This window comes from Gracilinanus agilis, chromosome 1, assembly GCF_016433145.1.
Source record: "Gracilinanus agilis isolate LMUSP501 chromosome 1, AgileGrace, whole genome shotgun sequence".
Lineage (NCBI taxonomy): Eukaryota > Metazoa > Chordata > Mammalia > Didelphimorphia > Didelphidae > Gracilinanus > Gracilinanus agilis.
In genome coordinates this window covers 655796853-655818917 of record NC_058130.1, presented here as the reverse complement: position 1 = coordinate 655818917, position 22065 = coordinate 655796853, and the positions used below count along the sequence as shown (strand labels likewise).

The 22065-nt window shown below is 36.1% G+C and overlaps 1 non-coding gene across 1 annotated transcript; it reads right to left on the bottom strand.

Annotated features, from left to right (window-relative positions):
* Window positions 1–21604: 21604 nt before the first annotated feature.
* Window positions 21605–21707, bottom strand: LOC123232719. Its single transcript, XR_006505240.1, has one exon. It is a non-coding gene; the product is annotated as a U6 spliceosomal RNA (small nuclear RNA).
* Between the last annotated feature and the right edge of the window lie 358 nt (window positions 21708–22065).

The following is a 22065-nucleotide window of genomic DNA, read 5'->3' as shown; positions in this document are numbered from 1 at the left end:
GCATCTCAGTTTCAGAGGTCTCATCAAGTGTATAATCATCTTCCAACACAAAATTACTCACCAGCTCTTCCTCCATTTTATTCTTGACTTATAGCCTTTTCAAGCTTATTGTCAGTGTGGTAGCTGACTGGTGCTATTTTCATTAGAGTCTTTGTGGCAAAGTGCCTATCTCTTATTCCATTCCAGCAGAGATTTACAAGGGAGAGGATTCACTGCTCATACAGAAGTTAATGGAAATCTTCCTGGTAAGATGGCAAAAGGATGTTATCCCCAAGGAGATCAATGTTGTGTTTTAACTATATGGTGGGAGCTTTGCCTTCCTGCATAAGTGTGGTCCTTAACAAAAGACCCATAGAGGGCCATAGAATTCTGCTTCTTCAGTCCAATCTGAAGACCCTATTCCCTGGACTATCTCAGGGCAGTGTTGGGACTATAGCTCCCATTGTATACTTACCTAATACTTTGTCACTTTACTGTCACCACAGGACTTTGAGGTACATAAGATAGTAAAATAATAATAGAATTGTAAAATAGTATAGATGAGTGATATTCAGACTTGCCCATGAATTGGATCTAAGTGAAACAGAGATGCTCAAATCATCAGGCTTACTCTCTTTTCCAGAGTCTTCAAAGTCCAATAATAAGACAAAAAAGTCACGAAGACTAGAGATGGCCTGAGATACAGTGGATGCCCTTGCATCTTGCATGTCTTCCTGAGATTTAAGCACTTCAAAGCATCTGTTTCTGCTGCCTTCATTGGTATTATAATAAATTGCTCTCATATCCTGATTCCACCTTGGAAGTCTTCACGTATTTGGGGGGGGAGACTATGCCCAATTCACTGACTTATTGGAGGACTGTCAGTTACTCTCAATCTGGTTTAACCCATCTGATGAGATGGTTTTGATCAGAGTGTGGGTGCTCCAGATGCTATAGTTTCTTATAGCCACAGGTGAAAGTTGGGTGACAGATAGACACCAAAAGTGGATGAATAGGGGTAAAATATGCACAAAAATGAAATAAAATATAATTCAAAATATAATGAATTGGGGGTATCTGGGTAGCTCAGTGGATTGAGAGCCAGGCCTAGTGACTGGAGGTCCTAGGTTCAAATCTGGCCTCAGACACTTCCCAGCTGTGTGACCTTGGGCAAGTCACTTGACCCCCATTGCCTACCCTTACCACTCTTCTGCCCTGGAGCCAATACACAATTCCAAAGTTGTTTCCTAAGTGAAATGACCATGTTTATATTTATCAATTTTTTTCTATTCTGTGACATATTGCCTATCACCCTAGGTATATTGGGGTAGCTAGGTGGGACAGGACATAAAGTTCTTGGAAGTCACGAAGATCTAAGTTCAAGTCTGATCTCAGACACTTACTAGATCTGTGACCCCAGGAAAGCCATTAAAATCTGTTTGTCTTGATTTCTATGTCTCTTAAATAAGCTGTAGAAGAAAATGGCAAACTACTTCAGTACCCTTGCCAAGAAAACCTCAAATGGTGTCACAGTCAGACTGGCCTGAACAACACCCATGTATAAATAAGTGATATGAATAAAAATGAACACTTTTTATGGTGGCTTAAAAAGCATTTCATTATTTTAACCAAAGAGAAAAATAAGAATTTATCCTTATTCAAAATTAAAATGCAGTTTAAATTGAGTTAATAGAGGAAATAGCAATTTTCCTAGAAACATTTTACTAGAAACATTAATATGGAAAATTCCTTGACAAAATTGACCAAGAATATAACATATGACAATTTTGAAAATTAAGAGTCATATGTTATATTCTTGGTCAATTTTGTCAAGGAATTTTCCATATTTTTTCTTGCAACATTATTGAATTTATAATATAATATTGAATATATAATATTTACTTATTAGTAACTCAATAGAATATAAGACTTGAAGTCACTAAATCTCAAATTTGACTACTGCATTAAGACAATTATTCTTATTGTAGCTAGGTAACACAGTAGATAGAATGCCAGGATTGGAGTGAGAATGAAGTAAGTTCAAATCTAAACTAAGATACTTCCCAACTCTTTGACCTTGGGCAAGCCACTTAACTCTAATTGCCTAGTCCAGTGATGGTGAGCCTTTTAGAGACCATGTGCCATGCATGCCCCACCAACAGAGTTCTAGGCATACCCTGTCCCTCTTACCTCACACAGGGCAGAGAGAAAGCACTCCCACTGGGCTGCTGAGCAGAGGGATGGATGAATGAGGAATGTCCTCAGCAAGTATAGAAAGGGGGAGGAAAATGGTCCAAGTGCTCTGCTCCACTCCACCTCTGATTACCTTACCCCCTGTATAATCCCACTGTCTTCTGGGCAGAGGGGTGGGGATGTGAAAAAATGTCATCAGGCGTATTGGAGAGGGGGAGGGGAACATCTCTGCTTGAGTCCCCCTGACTTTCTAGTAACAAAATCATAGAGGAGGGATTTGGGGAGAGGGTGGTATATGCCCACAGAGAGCTCTCTGCATGCCATCTTTGGCACCTGTGCCATAAGTTTGTCATCACTGGCCTAGTCCTTGCTGCAGTTCTGTCTTAGAATTGATACTAAGCAAATAAAGGTTAAAAAAAAATATACTCTGGAGTGGCTTGACCCTGGGCAAATCACTTATCTTTAGCTTTAATTTCCTCCTATGAAAATAATAGAATAATCATAAACTGTTATCTCCAATGACTGTAGGAAGGCTCAAATGAGCTAGCATAAGTAGTTTGTTTTTACTTGCTGCTAGGCAGATGGATGGTTGTAATGCATAAAGTCCTGGACCTGGATTCAGGAAGGTCCAAATTCAAATCTTGCTTTAGAGATTTACTAGTTAAATTACCCTGGGAAGTCACTTATCCTCTGTCTGCCTCAGTTTCTCTATCTGTAAAATAGTATTATAAATGTATATATTTCCCATAGTTTTTATCTGAATAACCAAAATGAGGTATTTGTGTAAGACTTTGCTAAACTTAAAGAATTATATAAATTCTGTTTTTATTCTTATTAGTATCTATGTAGATATTTCAAAGTGAGTTTTGATATTTGTTAAAAAGAAGTAGGATATAAGGTGATTGAGTGGATAGAAAACAGGGAATTCAGAGAGCTAGATTTAGTACTTTTTATTACAAAGCAGCTATGTGAACTTTGGAAATCAGTTCAGTTCTCAGGGGTTCAGTTTTCCCATCTGTAAAATGAGAAGGTTGTGCTAAATTATTTCAAAGGTTTCTTTCTGGAAATCTGTGACTTGTTTTATTTTTCAAATTGGTTTTAGAAAGAGGAAAAATTAGTAAGTATAAAAGGAGAAATTTAGATATAACTGCTTTGCCTGTAGAATTAGCAACTGTAGAAATTGTGGAACATAGGAAGCTTCATATATACAACACAAAACATTGAACTATATATTTAGGGTCTCATAATTTGTTGTAATCTAATTTTTTCTCTAGCAATGTGTCTACAAAATTGTTCGTGGATTGTCTTTAGCAATGGATATTTTACTTCTTGCTTGGAGATTAAGCTAAAAAAGTCAAAACACTATGCCTTCTAAGATGAAACCAGAAGAGTGTAAAATCAATGAAATATTCAGACATATGAAGCAGGAAAAAAATGTTTATTTGAGACAAGGATAAGGAGCAGAGAATAGAGAAGAGAGGGTTCAGAATATTCCAGGTTCGACTCACGGCTGGCTCGCCAAAACTTTTATGTTGATAAATAACAGATATTTTGGGGAAGCAGATAATTATGCCAGGGCCAGTTACCACCAAGTCACAGACACTGACTGACAGGCTTCAGTGAGAAGGGAGGGGATTTGACACTCCTGGCTCTCAAACCCCTCCCCCCCAAGCAGTTGATTTTCAGTTGGAAAATGGAGACTGGTTAAGGTACTTCAGGTAAGTTTCTGTTGAAGCTGAACTCCAATGATGTTCCCTTTCTTTAATTTATATTTCCCACAGGTCTGATAGAGGAATAAGTAGATAGTTAGCTAAATGTTGAGGACTGAGATGGATCTGATCTTCTTAAAACTGGCAGCTGAGAGGATTCAAGCTAGGTGATAACTAAGAGCAGTGAGTATCTCCAAATAATTCCCAGGCATAGATATTGAAGGTAAAGCTTATATTAAGAAGGAAAGGGAAAAGCTAAAGGGGGTAATTAGGGTTTGGATTGGGAAAAGGGTAACCTTGATCTGTTAAGTTGAAGCTGCCCTTCCTCCCCACAGGAGGGGGTGAAGGGCCCTTGGCTAAACTGGCTCTCTTGCTAATAGTGAATATTTCTAATCACTAAATCACTAAATAATTGTTGTATTGATGTTGGTAAGGATCAACCTTACTAAGCAGGCTAACTCCTGAGTAGAAACCACAATGACTTAGCCACAATGGCCCTCTCAGGTGAACCCCCAAGTCAGGAGCAGTAAGCAGTGTGATCTGCCCACATTAAACCCCAGAAGCAACTGACAAACCCTTCTCAACTGACCCCTCACCCAAAGTTCTCCAGGGGGGGATCCCCTGGGATTCTGGGTGAGGCTGACCCAGTATTTTGTAGGGATTCCATCCTGCCATCCTTTACATAACAGTAGCACTGTGTGGGAGGTATTGGTGGATTTGAAAGTGAATTTTGCAATCTGACTTAAAGAAAGTAGTCCAAAAATTGCATCTCCAAGGCCTTTTGAATAATCATGGTAGCTGATCTCACTATTCTAATTCAGAATAAGAGGTCTAGAATGTAATGCTGGATTGATATTTTAATTGGGTAATTTAGATTCAAATTATTATGTTATGGGGAGGAGTGGTGGCTATTGATTCTGAAGTTGGATTTTTTATTTTGGTCAAAATTTGTGATTTGATTGGTGTAGGAAACTCTGAAGTATGATTTCTCTACATAGTTTTCTGGAGCTCTCAAACAGCAAGTGCTATACCCTTGATATGTCTCTGAGACAACTCTTAAACTGTTTGTTATTCAAAGGCCATGTGTATCTGCTATGCCAGTGGTGTCAATCTCAAATTGAAAGGGATCCCTAAGGACCACATATTAACTTAGCAAAGTACAAATTAGCATTAATTATGTTTTATTATATTTTTATTTTGCTAAACAAATAATGGAGAAATCACATAGATTAGAATATGAGAATGTACAATAGTAAGTAGATTTTATAGAAAGAGTAAGATTATTTGTCAACTCAAAACTAAAGAAAACATTTCTCTAATGTTTCTAAGGAGGCAAGTTGAAAATGAGATATATTGAGGGACCAGATTCCTCATGTATACAATTTCCAAAATCTTTTTCACTACATATTTCTCTTGAAGGATATCCACAACCACATGTCTCTCTCCATAAGCTCTGGCACAAGTTTTGACCCTTTATTAGGTTCATAGCATTGTGTCAGCATTCTCTCTTCCAACCTGTAGTCCTTTCCCTTGCCATATAACCAGCAGTAGCAAACAAAACACCCCAGGAGTTATTGGAAACCTGAGTTATAATATTTATGCATATAAAGACATTAAGAATATGCACCTGCTGCTTAACAAATTTCATTGAATTGGATTGAATAAATAACCATGGAGTAAAAACATAGATTAAACATAAAAATATTTATATCATAAACAAGTTTAGAAAAAATTCCATTTATGTAGTGACTAGCAAAGAAAGCATTGAGAGAGCTAAATACAGAGATGAAGTGAGGTCAAAGGCAGAAACCATTACTTCTTTTTTATAGCATTTTCTACACAAAATAGCTAAATATCATATTATGTTAAAACTTCTAAGCTTGCCACCATTATGATGAGAAAAGCATAAATCAGATGTTTTTGTTTAATTCCCTCTCATTCTGTGATATTTCCAACCAAATAAAAATAAAAATAAAAATAGGATGCATTTCACAGAGGTATGGGTCTAGGCACTGGTATCACTCTATGAACCATTAAAGTATACTAATGTAAAATAGAAGGGTCCATGCTGACAAATGACAATAGACACTATAATCAATGAATTGTAAATAGTAAATACACTTAGAAGTAGCTACATATATGTCTATATATGGGTTAATATTTATATATGTGTATATAGAATGACAGGCAGTTAGGTGGCATTCAGTGCTGGGCCTGGAGTTGGGAAGATCTGAGTTCAAATCTGGCCTTAAACACTATGAAATGAGTTGGAGAAGGAAATGGCAATCCACTCTAGGATTTTTACCAAGAAAATTCCCAATGAGGTCATGAGGAGTCAGACAAGACTGAAATAACTGAATAATAACAACATATAAAAAGACAGACAGACAGGCATAGATAAAAAAAGAGACAGATGCCCTTTGAATCAGGAAAGCATGTGTTTCCTGCCACAAATAGCATAGCAACTGTGAGTGAGCCACTCAACTTCCTAGCTCCCCCAGGAAACTCTCAAAGACATTAAGTTAAAAAAGTGAAACTTACATTGGTAGCAGGAATTTCCTCATAGTTCTTTATGTCAGTGAAATCATTGGTCCAATCCTGATCTATGTGTGCATGTATGCATGTACACACACAGAGATAAGTATGAATATGAATTATGTTGACAAACCCATCATTTTAAAGAAACTATAACCATGAGTATTCTCAAGGGTCTATTCTGGACAGCCTTCTCTCTGTTCTCTACATTCTCTCTCACTTATCTCTTCATTTTTCAATCAATCAACCAGCATTTATTAAATATCTACTATTGGCCAGGCACTATGATAAATGCTAGGGATTTAAAAGGAGGAAAAAGGCAGTGTTTTCCTTCAAGGAATTTACAATCTAATGGGGAATTAAAATGAAAACAAATATGTGCAAAGCAGTATACTGCTTTGCATATATTTGTTTTCATTAATCATTTACTATTGATCCTGTATATATATATACAGGATCAATAGTAAATGATTAACAGAGGAGAGAAACTAGAAATAAGAAGAGCAGGGTCAGTTTCCAGGAAAAGATGTGTTTTTAGTTGGAATTTAAAAGAATCCAGAATGGTCAGTAGTCAGAGTGGAAGAGAAAGAGCATTGTGGACATTGGAGATAATCAAAGAAAATACCTGGAGATGAATATAGGATATTTTGTTTGTGGAACAGCCAGGAGGCCCTAGTCACTAGGGTCAGACTGTCTCTCAGGAAGTAAATTGTAAGAAAATTAGAAAGATGGGAGGGACCTAAGTTATGAAGTCTTAATAAACTCTATGTAGCTTATTCCCAAGTGTGTGTCTATCTATTTCTATCTATCTATCTATCTATTTATCATGATATATAGATAAATATATAAAAAGAAATGCATGTATATAGACACACATATATAGACAGACACATGTATGGACATATATATACACACACACACAAACATAAATATGTGTACACACACACACATAACCAGTCCTAATATCATTTCCTGAAACTCACTCCTAAAAATTTCTCTATTGCTATTGAAGATCGTTCCAGCCAAACCATGTTCATAACCTTAGAAGCATCGTTTTCATTTGACACCACTTCACCTGCCTTAGCCAATTACCTTCCATTACATTCTTCTCATTGGACTCTACTTACACCACCACTACCTTACTTCAGTTTTTTTTTCTTTTCCACAATAACTTCATACATGTACTTCCTGTTTTAAGTTACTTCTTCCCCTTTCCTATATATTATCCACACAGATACCAAAACAATCTTCCTAGAGTACCAGTTCTTCATAGAGTACCCCTTCTCACTATTCCCTCTAGGATGAAATTAAAAACTCTGCTACTTTAACCTTCTTAACAGTTTAGTTCTAGTTTATTTTACAAAAATAAATATTCCATATTTCTCCATTTAATTCATTTGGAGTCAAATTTAGGCCATTCACATACAGACTCAATTATTTCTCTTCCTTTTAAAAAATTTTTGGATAATATTTGCCCTTCTTTAATCCTAGGATACTTTTCATATTCTCTTTGATCATACAGAGGTGACTGTCATTGGTTTAACTTATGTTTTGTAAGCTTTATCCTCCACAACCCTCCTTTTTTTTTAAGTTTGGACAACATTTTTCTTCCAATCTTGTGACACCTCTCTTTTTCTACAGTCTTTGAAATATTCCTGGCATTTACTTAGCATTCACATATGATCATTATTTCAGCACTCAAGGGTATAGTTCATCCATGCCTAGAGGCTTAAAAAACTCACCAAGGGTAGTGGTTGCTCTCTTACTATCCACTTATTTATCTCTGTTAACTATTTCTAATGAAAGATGATTCTCCCAGCTAGCAAAAAGAGAAGCAAAGTAACAGCTGAGAAGGCTCATTCTGATCTTTAGCTTACCTGACGTTTCTACAGATCTACACTATATTAGTGTATTCATCTTTCATTGCCAGCCTTTGCTTATATCTTTTCTATGTCTTTCTGAAATTTAAATTGATTAATGAGTTCCCCTTCATTCACTGAGATCTCTTTAGACAACTCTATTTTCTGTTTCATTACAATGTTTTTTCTTTGTATTGTTAAGATTTCATTCCTGAAAGCTTTACATACCTCCTGTGGTGTCTTCCCCTCTAGAATATTATTCCATGGAATCCTACCAATCACTTTTCCAAAACTTTCAATCTGCTCTCTCTAAATCTTATATACTTGATATGACAACATGGGATTATGGGTTTCCCACAAGAAGAGTAGTTATAGACCATCAAGTCCAACCCCTATTTTTACAGATTAGGAAGCTGAAGCACAGATGTTAATGGAACTTATTCAGGGTTGCACAGCTGTTTATGTTGTTGTTTTTAGATTTTACAAGTGTAATCATGTAAAACATTTTTCCATATGAGTCATTTTCTGGAAGAGATCTCAAATTAAAAAACAAAAAGAAAAAACAAAATGAAATATATTATGTTTCAGCCTGCTTTCAGACTCTATCAGTTCTTCCTCAGAGGGTAGATGGAATTTTTCATTAAGAGTCTCTGGGATTGATTGTCTTGGATCATAACATTGCTGAGAATAACTATAGCATAGTTTAGGTAAAACTGTCATATTTATTGTATTTGCTTGGTATACCCAAGAGCAATTAAAAGTTTTCCAATTTTTTAGACCTGACTTTATTTGTGTTAAAAGATTTTTATAATTAAGCTCAGACAGTTATCAGGTTTGTTTCGGGAGATAGACCTCCAAATATTTTTTACTATCTTCTGTTGATTGAAATGTGATATTTTTTTCTATCTCTTGTTGCTAGATTTTGTTGGTAACACAGAGAAATGCAGATGACTTAGGTAGGTTTGTTTTATATCCTGCAACTTTGCTAAAGTGGCTAATTATTTCAAATTATATATCAAATTATAAACAAAATTTTACTTGATTTTCTAGTGTGCTATCAAATTATCTGTGAAGAATGATAATTTTGTTTCTTCATTGCCTATTCTAATTCCTTCAATTTCTATTTCTTTTACTGCTATAGGTAGCATTTCTAGTACAATATTGAATAATAGTGGGGATGATGGGCACCCTTGCTTCACTCTTGAAGTTATTGTTCCCAAGCTTCTAGCTTATCTCCACTGCAGAGAATATTTGTTGATAGTTTTAGATAAATATTACTTTTAATTTTAAGGAAAGCTCCATTCATTCCTATGCACTCTAATGTTTTAAAAAGGAATGGCTTTTGTATTTTATCAAAAGCTTTTTTCTGAATCTATTTTTCTTTTTTTTTCTTTTAAACCCTTACTTTCCATCTTAGAATCAATACTGTGTATTGGTTCTAAGCCAGAAGAGTGGTAAGTCAATGGAGTTTATGTGACTTGCCCAGGATGATACTGCTGGGAAGTGTCTGAGACCTCATTTGAACCTAGGACCTCTCATCTCTAGGCCTGGATCTCAATCTATTGAGTCACCCAGTTACCTTCTTTTTCTACATCTATTGAGATAATCATATGATTTCTATTGGTTTTTCTATTGATATGGTCAATTATACTGATAGTTTCCCTAATATTCAACCATTTCTGTGTTCCTGGTATGAAACCCACCTAGTCATAGTGAATGATCCTTGTGATAAATCACTACAATATTCTTGTTAGCATTTTATTTATTTTTCATCAATATTCGTTAGGAAGATTGATCTATGGTTTTCTTTATCTGTTTTCTTTCTTCCTGGGTTAGGTATCAGCACAATATTTGTGTCATAAAATGAATTTGATAAGACTTCTTTTTGATCTTTTGGAATTAATTGTTCTTCAAATGTTTTGGAGAATTCACTTGTGAATCAATCTGGTCCTGAGAATTTTTTTTTGGTGGGGGAGAATTCTTTGGTAGCTTGTTCAATTTCGTTTTTAAAATAGGATTGTTTAGGTGTTCTATTCCTTCTTCTGTTAACCTGATCATTTTACATTTTTGTAAATATTCATCATTTCCCTTAGATTATCAAATTTGTTGGCATATAATTGGGTAAAATAACTCCTACTAATTGCTTTAATTTTCTCTTCAATAATGATGAATTCAGCTTTTTCATTTTTGATACTTATAATTTGATTTCCTTCCTCCCTTTTTTAAATTGATTTAACTAATAGTTTATGTATTTTATTATTTTTCCTCCACAAAATCAGCCTTTTGCTTTCTTTATTAGTTTAATTATTTTCTTACTTTCACTTTTATTGATCTCACCTTTGATTTTCAAGTTTTCCAATTTGGCATTTAAATAAGAGTTATTAATTTCTTCTTTTTCTATCTTTTTTGGTTGTATTCTTTCATCTGTTCTTTCTCTAATTTATCAATCAAAGCATTTAGAGATATTAATTTTCCCCTAAGTGCTATGTTGACTCTATCCCATTCTTTTTTTTTTATGTTGTCTAAATGTTGTCATTGTTGTCAGTGAAAATACTGATTGTTTCTATGATTTGTTCTTTGATCTATTTATTCTTTAGATTATTTAGTTTCCAATTAATTTTAATCTGTTTTTCTATGGCCCTTTATTGAAGGTAATTTTAATTGCACTGTGATCCAGAAGAGATGTACTTAATATTTCTATTTTTCTGCTTTTGATTATGAGTTTTTTTGTGCCTCAACACATGGAAAATTTGGTTAGGTGCAATGCACTACTGAGGAAAAGGTGTATTCTTTTCTATTCTGATTCAGTTTTCTCCAGAAGTCTATAATATCTAATTTTTCTAAAACTTTGTTAACTTGTTAGCTTCTTTCTTGTTTATCTTTCAGTTAGATTTATTAATTCAGAGAGGGAAAAGCTGAGGTTCCCAATTTCTATAGTTTTACTGTCTATTTCCTCATTTAAATTCTTTAAAATTTTGGATACTCTTCCATTTGGAGCATATAAATTTAGTATTCATATTACTTCATTGTCTATAGTAGCTCTTAGCAAGATAGAATTTCCTTCCTTATCCAATTTCATTAGATCTATTTTTCCTTAGCTTTGTCTGAGATCATGATTGCTCCTCCTACTTTTTTTATTGATACTCCTTTTTTTTACTCTAGCTGAAACATAATAGATTATGCTTAAGCCTTTTACCTTTATTCTGTGTTTGTTTCCCTGATTCAAATGTCTTTCTTTGAGCCAAATCTTATGTGAGTAAAGATAAAGCATTGCCTACCACCTCTCCTGTTTTATCCTCCATTATAAAAGTACCTTTTCTCCTCTTTTATTTGAAATAATTCACCCATTCAATGTCTCCCTTCCCTCTTCTCCTAGTGTATTACTTTCCTATCTATTAATTTTTTTGTAGCTTATTGTAGTTTGACTTTATTGTAGAAAACTAGCTTATCCAGACCCATATTCTCCTCTTTGTATATTCATTCTAATTGTCCTAAAATTGATAAAATTCCTAACAAGTACAAATATTACCTTCCTATGCAAGGCTATAAACAATTCAATCCTATTGAATCCCTTAGGACTTCTTTTTTCTATTTAACTTTTTTTTTGTTTCTCTTGAATCTTTTGTTTGAAAGTCAAATTTGCTATGTGGTTTTGTTCTTTTCCTTAGGAATATTTGAAAGTTCTCAATTTCATTAAATTGTCATTTTTTTCCACTGAAGAATTATGCTCATTTTTGCTGAGTATACAATTTTTGGTAGTAATCCAATCTCCTTTACCCTCTAGCATATTGCAGGCCCTGTGATCCTTTATGGTAGAACTGTCTAATTCTTGTGTTATCTTGACTATAGTACCACAATATTTCAATTGCTTCTTTCTGGCTGCTCGATTATTTTCTCCTTAACCTATGAACTAGGGAATTTGGCTATACTATACCTAGAATTATTCATTTTGAGTTATCTTTCTAGAGGAAATCAGGGAATTCTTTCAATTTATATTTTATTCTCTAATTCAAGAACATCAGAGCATTTTTCCTTGATAATTTCTTAAAATACAATTTTTCTTCTTTTGATCATGGTGTTCAGGTAATTAAATGATTCCTAAATTATCTCTCCTTGATCTATTTCACAGGTCAGTTGATTTTGCAGTGAGAAATTTCATGTTTTCTTCTATTTTATTCATTCTTTTGATTTTGTTTGATTATTTCTTGATATCTCATGGAGTCATTAGCTTTTTTTGTTCAATTCCCATTTTAAGAAATTCTTTTCCTTAACCAACCTCTGTAGTTCATTTTCCATTTGACCAGTTCTACTTTTTAAGGCATTCTTTTCTTTGGTAAAATTTCACATATCTTTTCCCATTTTTTGTGCTTCTTTTACCGAGCTGCTAATATTTATATCATGATTTTCTTGCATTATTCCAATTTCTTTTCCCCATTTTTCTTCTAACTCTTATTTGATTTTTAAAGTCTTTTTAAGAAATCCCTCCTAGAGGTTCTATTTTTGTGGCTAATTTCAGTTCACATTTTGTTTTGAGGTTTCACTTGTACCTTATTAACATTGTTCTCATCTAGGTTTGTGACATAATAGTTTTCAATAGTTAGATCCTTTTTGTTTGTTTGTTTTGGGGAGGAATTGGCTCATTGTTTTTCAGTTTATTACATAACTTTTCACTGTGTGTTAAAGTTGGTCTCTTTACTTGGGTTGGATAATTCATGGTCTCAAGTTTCTTCTTGTGGGGATCAGGTTTTATTTATAGTTTGTAAGAGTCTCAGGGTATAGTTTCTAGCTTCAACTGGTGGGAGGTCTCACTGTAAACTTATAAAGTGGTAGCCTTGCTGATTGTTTGCCCAGTGAGGAAACTTCCCTGTCTGCCTACACAGTTGTGGGCCTCATTGCTGCTTTATGCCCTTTGGGAAGGGGTCTTTGCTGTTGCCTTATTTAGTAGAGAATGCCAGCTGCTTGTTTGCATGATTGGGGCCTCACTATTTGTTTTCATAATGAGGAGTCTACTTGTTGGCTTGCCCTGACTGTTTTGTCTTGTTGCTGGCTTGCCTCGGTGATGAGGCCTCAATGGTACCTATGCAAGGTTGAGAGCCTGTTTCTATGGGGATGGGACCTTGTTACTGGCTTGCCTTGGTGATGGATTACTTTAACCAATAGGAATTTTGGCAGTTGGACCACTGGTAGATGAATACTAGACTCAGTGAAATTGTTTTTCTACAAGTAAATCCTTTCTTTACCTAGATGCCAAAGATTTTGCCATGAAATCCTGACCTTCCAAGGAGAATCCTTAGAGCAAAAACCTCTCCTTCAGCTTGAATTTGTAGGCAGAGAGACAAAACCTACTCCCAGCTCAGATCAAATCCAAGAAGGAAGTGAAGTTCAGTTATTTTCAGTTTTTTAGACTCCCACAATTCCTTCCTTACCCAGAATCTTTCCTAGGGCTTATCTCAAAACTCCCTTATTTCAACTAACCTTAGAAAGCCAGACCATCCCTAACTATATTCCTACATCCCTTCTGACTTGCTGTGGAGATGCTGTCTCACTGGTAGCTTGTGCAATTCTGTGGTCATGAGGCCTTGCTGCTGGCCTGCCTGGGAGGATGGACTTGCTAGTAGTGTGTGCAGGGGATTCAGGCTCTGCTGCTATGGAAGTGGGGCCTCAGTTTGCCCTGGAAGTAAGGTCTCACTGCTGCCTTGCCCTGGAGGTGGGGTCTCCTTGTTGGCCTACACACTGGAGGGGCTTACTGGTGGCTTGGGTTAGTGGCAGGGCCCTGTGTAGGCCAACGTCCATGTTGACCTCCACTCTGCCTGCCCCGCTGCTGGCTTGCTTTGGGTTGAGGCCTCTCTGCTGCAGGGGGCAGGACCTTCTCCTTCCCTGACTTGGCCACTGCTTGCCCTAGCCCAGGCTGCCTACTCCTGGCTGAGATTTTCTCCCATTCTAGGGAGACAAAACCTTCTCCTGCCAATTCTCTGAACCATTCTGGGCAGGAGAACTGCTCCACTGCTTTAAAATTCAGTAAGAGGTTTCATTTTAGAGTGGTTTGGAGGAGAATTTAGGAGAGGTCAGGCAAGTTCCCTCCTTATCCTGCTATCTTGGCCTTTGTTGTTGTTATTGTTCATCCTTCCTATTCAGAGAGAGCCAGTGACATCATGGGGTCACCTTGACTTGTGTGTGAATTGGGTTTGAATGAGGCAGAACTGCACAAAGTCTCCAACCTCACTCATTGTCCCAGAGCCATTAAAGCTCAATGACCAGACAAAAGTCTGGAGATCCTCTGTGATATATGGTGGATGATTGGGGCCTCTATGATGTCCGACTAATGTCTAGATACTCCACAGGCCTGCTTTAGCTGCCTTCAGGGTCCTTGGAACAAACTGTTCTCCTTGACCCATTCCACAGGGGGAAATCTTCACAGGCTTGGTGTAGACATCCTGCTAATCTGTCTATGGGTTGGAGGCCTGTTGGTGACCCTCCATTGGGTTTGGCCCAAATACTGAGATGGTTTTATTGGGTTGTGGTAGCTGCACATGCTACAGGTTTTTGGAGCCATAGATGAGATTTGGGTGAAAGGTGGAGAACAAAGGTGGATGAACAGTCTAGAAAGAGCTCTGCAAGTCCTCATATCAAAGGTGCCAATCCTCCCTGATTCATCCCTTACAACCAAGCTAGCATCATTTTGATTTAGGATTTGAACCTAGATCTTCCTATCTTCAAATCCACTGTGCTATCCACTACAAAGTAGCTAGACAGTGCAGTTGATAGAGACCAGGACCTGAAATCAAGAATATCATAATTCAAATCCATCCTCAGGCACTAACTAGTTGTGTGACTGAACAAGTCACTTAAACTCTGTTTGCCTCAGTTTCCATATTAAAATGCATATAATGCTAGAGCCTACCTCCTGGGGTCATTGAATGAGACAATATTTGGAAATTGCCTAGCATGGTGCCTGGCACATAATAGGCACATAATAAATGCTTGGTTCCCTCCCTATCCCACATTGCTTCTCCTCATATATTTTTTTAAAATGGTTATGGAATTATCTTGCTTGCTGTTCTCAGAACTTCATATACTATATTCTATATTTTTGCTTTTTCAGTGTTGTATCACGTACCTTCAGCGTACTCCTTCACCACTGCCTCTTAGAATCCTTAATTTTCTTTAGAGTTTGTAAGAGAGAAAATTAGGGTATTTTATAGATATATATTTAAAACGTGGCCGCCAGGAATCAACAGTTCAGGTTGATTCCGTAATTAAATCAGACCCAAGTCAGCATCGGGTTGAGATAAGTTTATTTACAATCAGGAAGGTAAAAGTATAGAAATAAAGAGAAAGGGAGAGGCTAGTCCAGGCCTGGTCAGGCCTGGACGAGAGAGAAGGTTAAAAGGCTAAATAAATGAAGCTGCAAGCCACAAGGCCCAGCAACCAGATAGGCAGAGTTTGGAAGCGGCCTAGGTAGGCCAAGGAAGTCAGCCTAACTTACCCACGTGACAATACAGAGTGTAAGCGTTCTGTGGTCTCAGGAGATCCTTCAGCACTGAGTTCAAGGAGGGAACTGCCTCAACAGGAAGTAACTAACATACTTAAAAGAGATAGTGCCTTTCGTCACTTCCCATGGGTCCACCTCTAATTCAAATGGACAAATGGCAGTCTCTACATTGATTTGGACTGCCCAAAGGGCAGTCCCTTATTCTTGATTTGTTATTTATTGTCACTTGTGGGTAACTAGTCTCCCCTCCTCACTAAGCAAGGGGATGGGTGACATAATTTCTATGCCTAGGATGAGTAGATTTTTGACTATGAATGGGCTAGAGTTAATTCAATTTACACAATCCCCCCTGAACTCAGAGGCTTCCTCCCTTAGGACAACTTTCTTGAACCTCCTGTTTTTAATGTTGCCTCCTCTTCCATGTAATATTAATATTATAGACATAGCTCTTATTTGCCTAAATACTGTATTTTCTACCTCCAGAAATGAAAATATCTGATTTTTTTCCTTTCACTTTGTATCTGTAATTTCTATCACTATGCTTGCTCATCTCAGATAACTAAGATACTTACAGAATTAGATTTAATTTAAAGCTTTCCACTGTTTGCATTCTAGCAGCCCATCCTTACTTATTGGTAAGAACTGGATGCAGAAAGTAGTTTGATGCATTGGTTCCTCCAGGTTTTGAAGAATGAAATTATCATTAAGGCAGATCAATAAATTGCTCAGTGTTTTTCTTTAAGCAAAACAGATTTCTAACAGTTGTCTAGATAACTAAAGTTCCTTATTAGTACTCTCTAATTTTGCTGTGCCAGACTGACAGTTTTCTGAACTCCTAAACTCTTTCTTCTTTCTGTCCAAATGGGCCATATTAAATACTAAGGGATATATGCATGCATATGTATATATATACATACATATTTGACTGAATGCCTCAGCCCCTGAAGCTACACAGTGTGTGTGCCAAGAGCCAGGAGTCAAGAGTCAAGCCCATTGCAAGAGGGGTGACTTGGCTTTTATACCAGGACTCCAACTGCCCTTAACTGCCCTCTCCCTTGGAGTTCTGGGGGGCACTATGGAATTCGGTGATGCAGCTTGAACCCCTCTCAGAAACATGGATGTTACAGTATGCATATATATATATATACACCTATAGATATATAGATATATATGGATACACACAAATATGCATGTATATCTACCAGAGTCAGTACAATAAGTCTTGTGAGAACTGATTGTTAATTCTATATGAGAATTTAGATCTAGAAAACTGATGAATGTTAAAAACCAGGACTTGGTTTATTGTTTTGTTGATTGCCTAGATTTAAGTCAATGGAGAAAATGCTAATGGAAATTAAATCTAAAAGTGGGTCATGATTACATTTTTTTCTAGGGACGTAATTGTTAAATATTTTTCAACATACCCCTATTGTCCAAGAACAACATTTTATGGCTTTCTGCTTTCACTCATTTTCATTCCAATAATATATTTCCTGGATTTAGTGTCATTTTTGTATGCTTATATATATATATTTTTCAATGCTATTCATCAATTGTTTGTGCTAGCAAAAAACCTCAAAACATTAAAAAGGAAGCATATATTCATTGACTTAGGAATGGATGAATAGATTATAATACATGAACATAATGAAATCATATTGTTGTACAAGAAAATTAATATTGAGAAATTCAGTGAAATACAAGATGACTTATAATCTGAGAAAAGTAAGTAAAATAACATAAGTAATAAGTGCAATAAGGTACTCAAAAACAGTAATAATGGGCAGCTGAACTTTCCTTAATTGCAATGGTCAATTGTGGTTCCATAGAAGACATGATGAAATTAGCTTCCCACATTTCAGGAGCAAGGTGAGAGACTAGTGGTACAGAATGCTGTAAACTCTGTGAGAAACAGATTTATTACTGGTTTTATTTAATTTAAGCCCTTGTTTTCAATGAACAATAGTGACAGAAACTTCATTTATTCCCCACAAGGTCTGACATTGCTTAGTTGTCTTCCTAATGAATTTATTGCAGCATTCCTTTGGACTATGCCCATCTTTTAATGCACACTCAAAGGCTAAGTCTTGTGATGGATGACTGTTTCATATTGAAGATATTCTGTGAATGTGTATTCCCAAAACTCTAGCCTAATAGTCCCTGCCAATGTGTTTACATTCTATGGTTAATCAGAGTTCAAAACTAGTTTAAAGTAAAGGCATTTACTGATGGGATACAGTAAATAAAATAGCTACAGAATATATTCTCCACAAAAATGCTACTTATTCTTCCACAAATGTATCCAGCATCAGCAGGGAGAGTGGATGTAGATAGATATCATAGTCAGAGAAGTGCATGAATAAGGAATAAGGAATGTGTATTGTCAAGGCAATTAATATCCCAGAGACATAGGGCCCCCTAATGTTTTTACCTGATGTCCTCATGTTGCTCCTTGAGGCATACCACATATTTGCTGTGTGAGTTGCTCCAGTGAGCCCAGTGAGTCCCTTGGGCCTGTTCCAGAGAGGGACACATGGCTTTGATGGTTGGCTGCGCTCCTTTCCACCTCCAGCATCAGCCTCAGCTGAAATACTGGCCAAGTCTATTATTAATGCACTTTCAGGGGAAAAAACAAAAACAAAATCAAAAACAGAATCCATATTCCAGAATCAACAGGAGATTTTGTTCTGGGGCCTGATGTCTGGATGTCTTCTCAATCCTTTCTGTAAAACTTTACAAGAGTTAAGTTCTCTGTTTTAAAACTTTCACCAAAACTATCCCTAACTAGGGACAAGTTCAGTGTTCTTTCCAATTCTCACCTGAGGACCTGACTTTTTCATTTGCAAGTTAGACAGTCAAAGGCTGAAACCTATATAATTTCACCAGGTGGTTTGGGGGACTCAATTGATCAACCAACACCCCTTTTTGCTCCCTCACACACATCTTCCCATTACTCTGTTATAATAGTTTTCTTCTGGTAGTATCAGGTGCCCATGTGAATCACCCCTTTGGAATTCTTCTCTTTTTTAGCTAGGACATCTTGCCTGCCTGTGGGTCACAGGTTATAGTCAGCTGGTGAAGACAATTCCCCCTTTTTCCACCAGGATTGATTCTTTGGATAATGGCTGAGGATTCTGGACTGGAGGCAATACAAGGCTTGTGAAACTGGGCCATGACAGAAATACAAACCTCTTACACCCTATGGAGGTTGTGGTAATTTTTTCCCCTGCTTTCCTGGAACCAAGTTATTATTTTCTCCCCCCCCCCATACATTTTTTCCCTTTTTTGCCAGTAACTCCCCTCAACTGCTGTGACAACTTATTTGTAGGAGTCTTTGAATGATGTATGATCCCTTTCCTCCCTACATAGCACCGTCAATTAGTTCCTTCTCACCATCTCTTTTTCAGGTCAAACAAATCAATTCTTCCAAGTGATTAATGCAAAGAATGAATGAGCATTTATTAAGCATTTGTTTATATTTACTATTTTTTCAGCACTGTGCTGAGCACTAGGGATACAAAGAAAAAGAAAAACACCCCATGATCTCAATAAGTTTATATTCTAATGGGGGAAAGCACATGGAATTAAAAATTGCATATATGAAAGATAAATATTGAGTAAAAGCTGGATCTTCTGCAAAAAGTAGTATTTGAGCTATAACTTTAAGAACCTAAGAGGATGGGAAGACAGATTAGAAGCCTAAGGGACAGACAGTGACAAGATAAAGAGATGTGAAATAACATTGTGTATGACTTATCCTCACAGGACACTGACTAAAGTCCCTAGTACCATTTTGTTGAGGTGTTCAGTCATTTTTCAGTCATGTCTGATTCTTTATGATCCCATTTGGGATTTTCTTGGTAAAGATCCTAGAATAGTTTGTGATTTATTTCTCTAATCATTTTACAGATAAGGAAACTGAGGCAAATAGGGTTAAGTGATTTGCTTAGGTTACACAAATAGTACGTATCTGAGGCCAGATTTGAACTCAGAAAGATGAGTCTTCTGGATTTGAGGACTGGTGTTCTTTCCACTATACCACTTCTCTCCTCCAAATGACTAGTACTTTCTTTACAGTCTAGCACCTAATATGAAGACTCTTCAAATAGAAGTTACTTTTCTTAAATTGAACTGAAGTTGGAGATAGGTGATGACTGATAAGATGTTGAAACAATTATTTCTTGTGTTTTTGAAATTTGGAAGGATTTCCTCCATGTACAGGAAGAAACAAGTCAGAGAGAGAGAGATTTCACATCCTTTCTTTGCTCATGAATCTCAATAGAGATAATCTCTTAGCTCTTACCACTAGACTGAATTCTTTAAGAGTATAAATTGACCTTTTTGAAGATTGGAATAAATTATCTTAGAGGAAAAATGCAGTTTTTTAAATCTGGTGTCAGAGGATTTAGGCTTAATTCAAGGTTCTGCTATTTATTTCCTGTCTAATATCAGGGAAAGCAATTAATCTCTTAGAACCTTTGTTTCTTCATTTGTAAATTTAGCTGGTTGAACATGTTGATCACATGGGCCACTTTGAGCTCTAAATGTCAAGCATTTTGAAGCTTAGTAAAAGTTGTGAAGGGGACTTTACAAGGAAATTCTGTCCTATCTCATCAATTGTTTCCAGTGATATGAAAATCTTTTATGTATCTCCTCAAAGGTACCTAGAAAATCTTTTATGTATCTCCTCAAAGGTACCTAAGTCTTAAGGAGACTTAGAAAACAATGAAATTCTTCACTCAATCTGCTGTTACCAGTTACACTGGCCTCAGTATCTTCTTTCTGTTTTGATACAGCTGCTTTTCTTCGCTCTATGAAACAGAGAACTGTAGGGTATTGGCATATTGATAGAAAAAATGCTACTTGAAGTTAGGAAAGCCTTGAATTCTAAGCTAAACTCCAACTCTTACCACTTATGTTATTGTGGAAATTATCAAATTTGTTAGGCTTTACCTTCTTTATCTATAAATGGGAGAAACAATACTGATAAATATTAATGAACTTTAATCATTTTTCTTTTCCTAGTTTGATTTTCCTTTTTTTCTCTTTTTAGCTTCATTTTAATTTCAGTTTCAAATTCTCTTCACCTTTTTACAAGGTAAAGAGATATTAGAAGGCAAGAAATATAAAACCCATTACAAATTTGAAGTTATGCAAAACAAATTTCCCTTTTAACCATCTTCAAAAAAAAAAGAGAGGAAAAAAATTATTCCATCTTAACTCTGAGTCCATCAGTTTTTTTCTGAAGATGGATAGCATTTTTCATCATTTGTCTTTTGAGATTTTGGTGAGTCATTCTGTTGATTAGAGTTACTAAGTCTTTTATAGTTGATTATCTTTACCATATCACTGTTGCTGTAGGAATTATTTTCTGATTCAGGTCACTTCATTTTGCATCAATTTATATGTTTTCCAAAGCTTACATGAAACCATCCTTTTCATCATTTCTTTCAGCACCGCAGTATAATTCCATGACATTCATATACTATAATTTGTTCAGTCATTCCCCAAGAGATGGGCATTCCCTCCTTTCTAATTCTTTGCCATGACAAAGAGTTGCTAAAATATTTTTGCATAATGGGTCCTTTTCCTTTAATTTATTTGTGGGTATACACTAGTGGTTTTATTATTTTGTAAAAGAGTAACCATAATTATATATCTTTCTGGACATAGTTCCAAATTACCTTCTAGAATGTTTGAAGTAGTTCACAACTCTACCAATATTGTATTAGTATACATATTTTCTTCATCTCATCCAGCATTTGCCATTTTTCTTTTCTGTCATCTTAGCTAATTAGCAGTGAGATAATACCTCACAATTGTTTGATTTTTCATTTAAAAATATGGAACTTTTTTTTAATTTGATATCCTTGCTCAAGGGCCATGGTAATATTCTCTGTATCATTCTAAATTTCAAAAATGTGCTGCCAAAGTGAACACCATTAAATATTAAACTTACCTACTATGTGCCAGATATTGAACTGGGGATTCGAAGAAAGGCAAAAGATAGCTCCTGACCTTGAGGGAACTCATCATCTAATTGGATGGAGGGAGGGGAATACAACACATGAAAGGAAGCAAAAAAAAAAAAAAAACTGGTGTAAGGGAAAGTAACCAGATTGGGAGGCATAATGAATGTCCAAAGGAGTAATGCCAAGTGAGAAGTGAGATGACTGCCTCAAGTGTCCTTAAATGGAGGATCTGAGAAGAGCTCTATATTATCCACCCTCCAGGCTCTCTGATCTTGTGGAATGAGGTTTCCCAGAGAGTGTGAGGTTTCAAGATTGATTTGATTTTG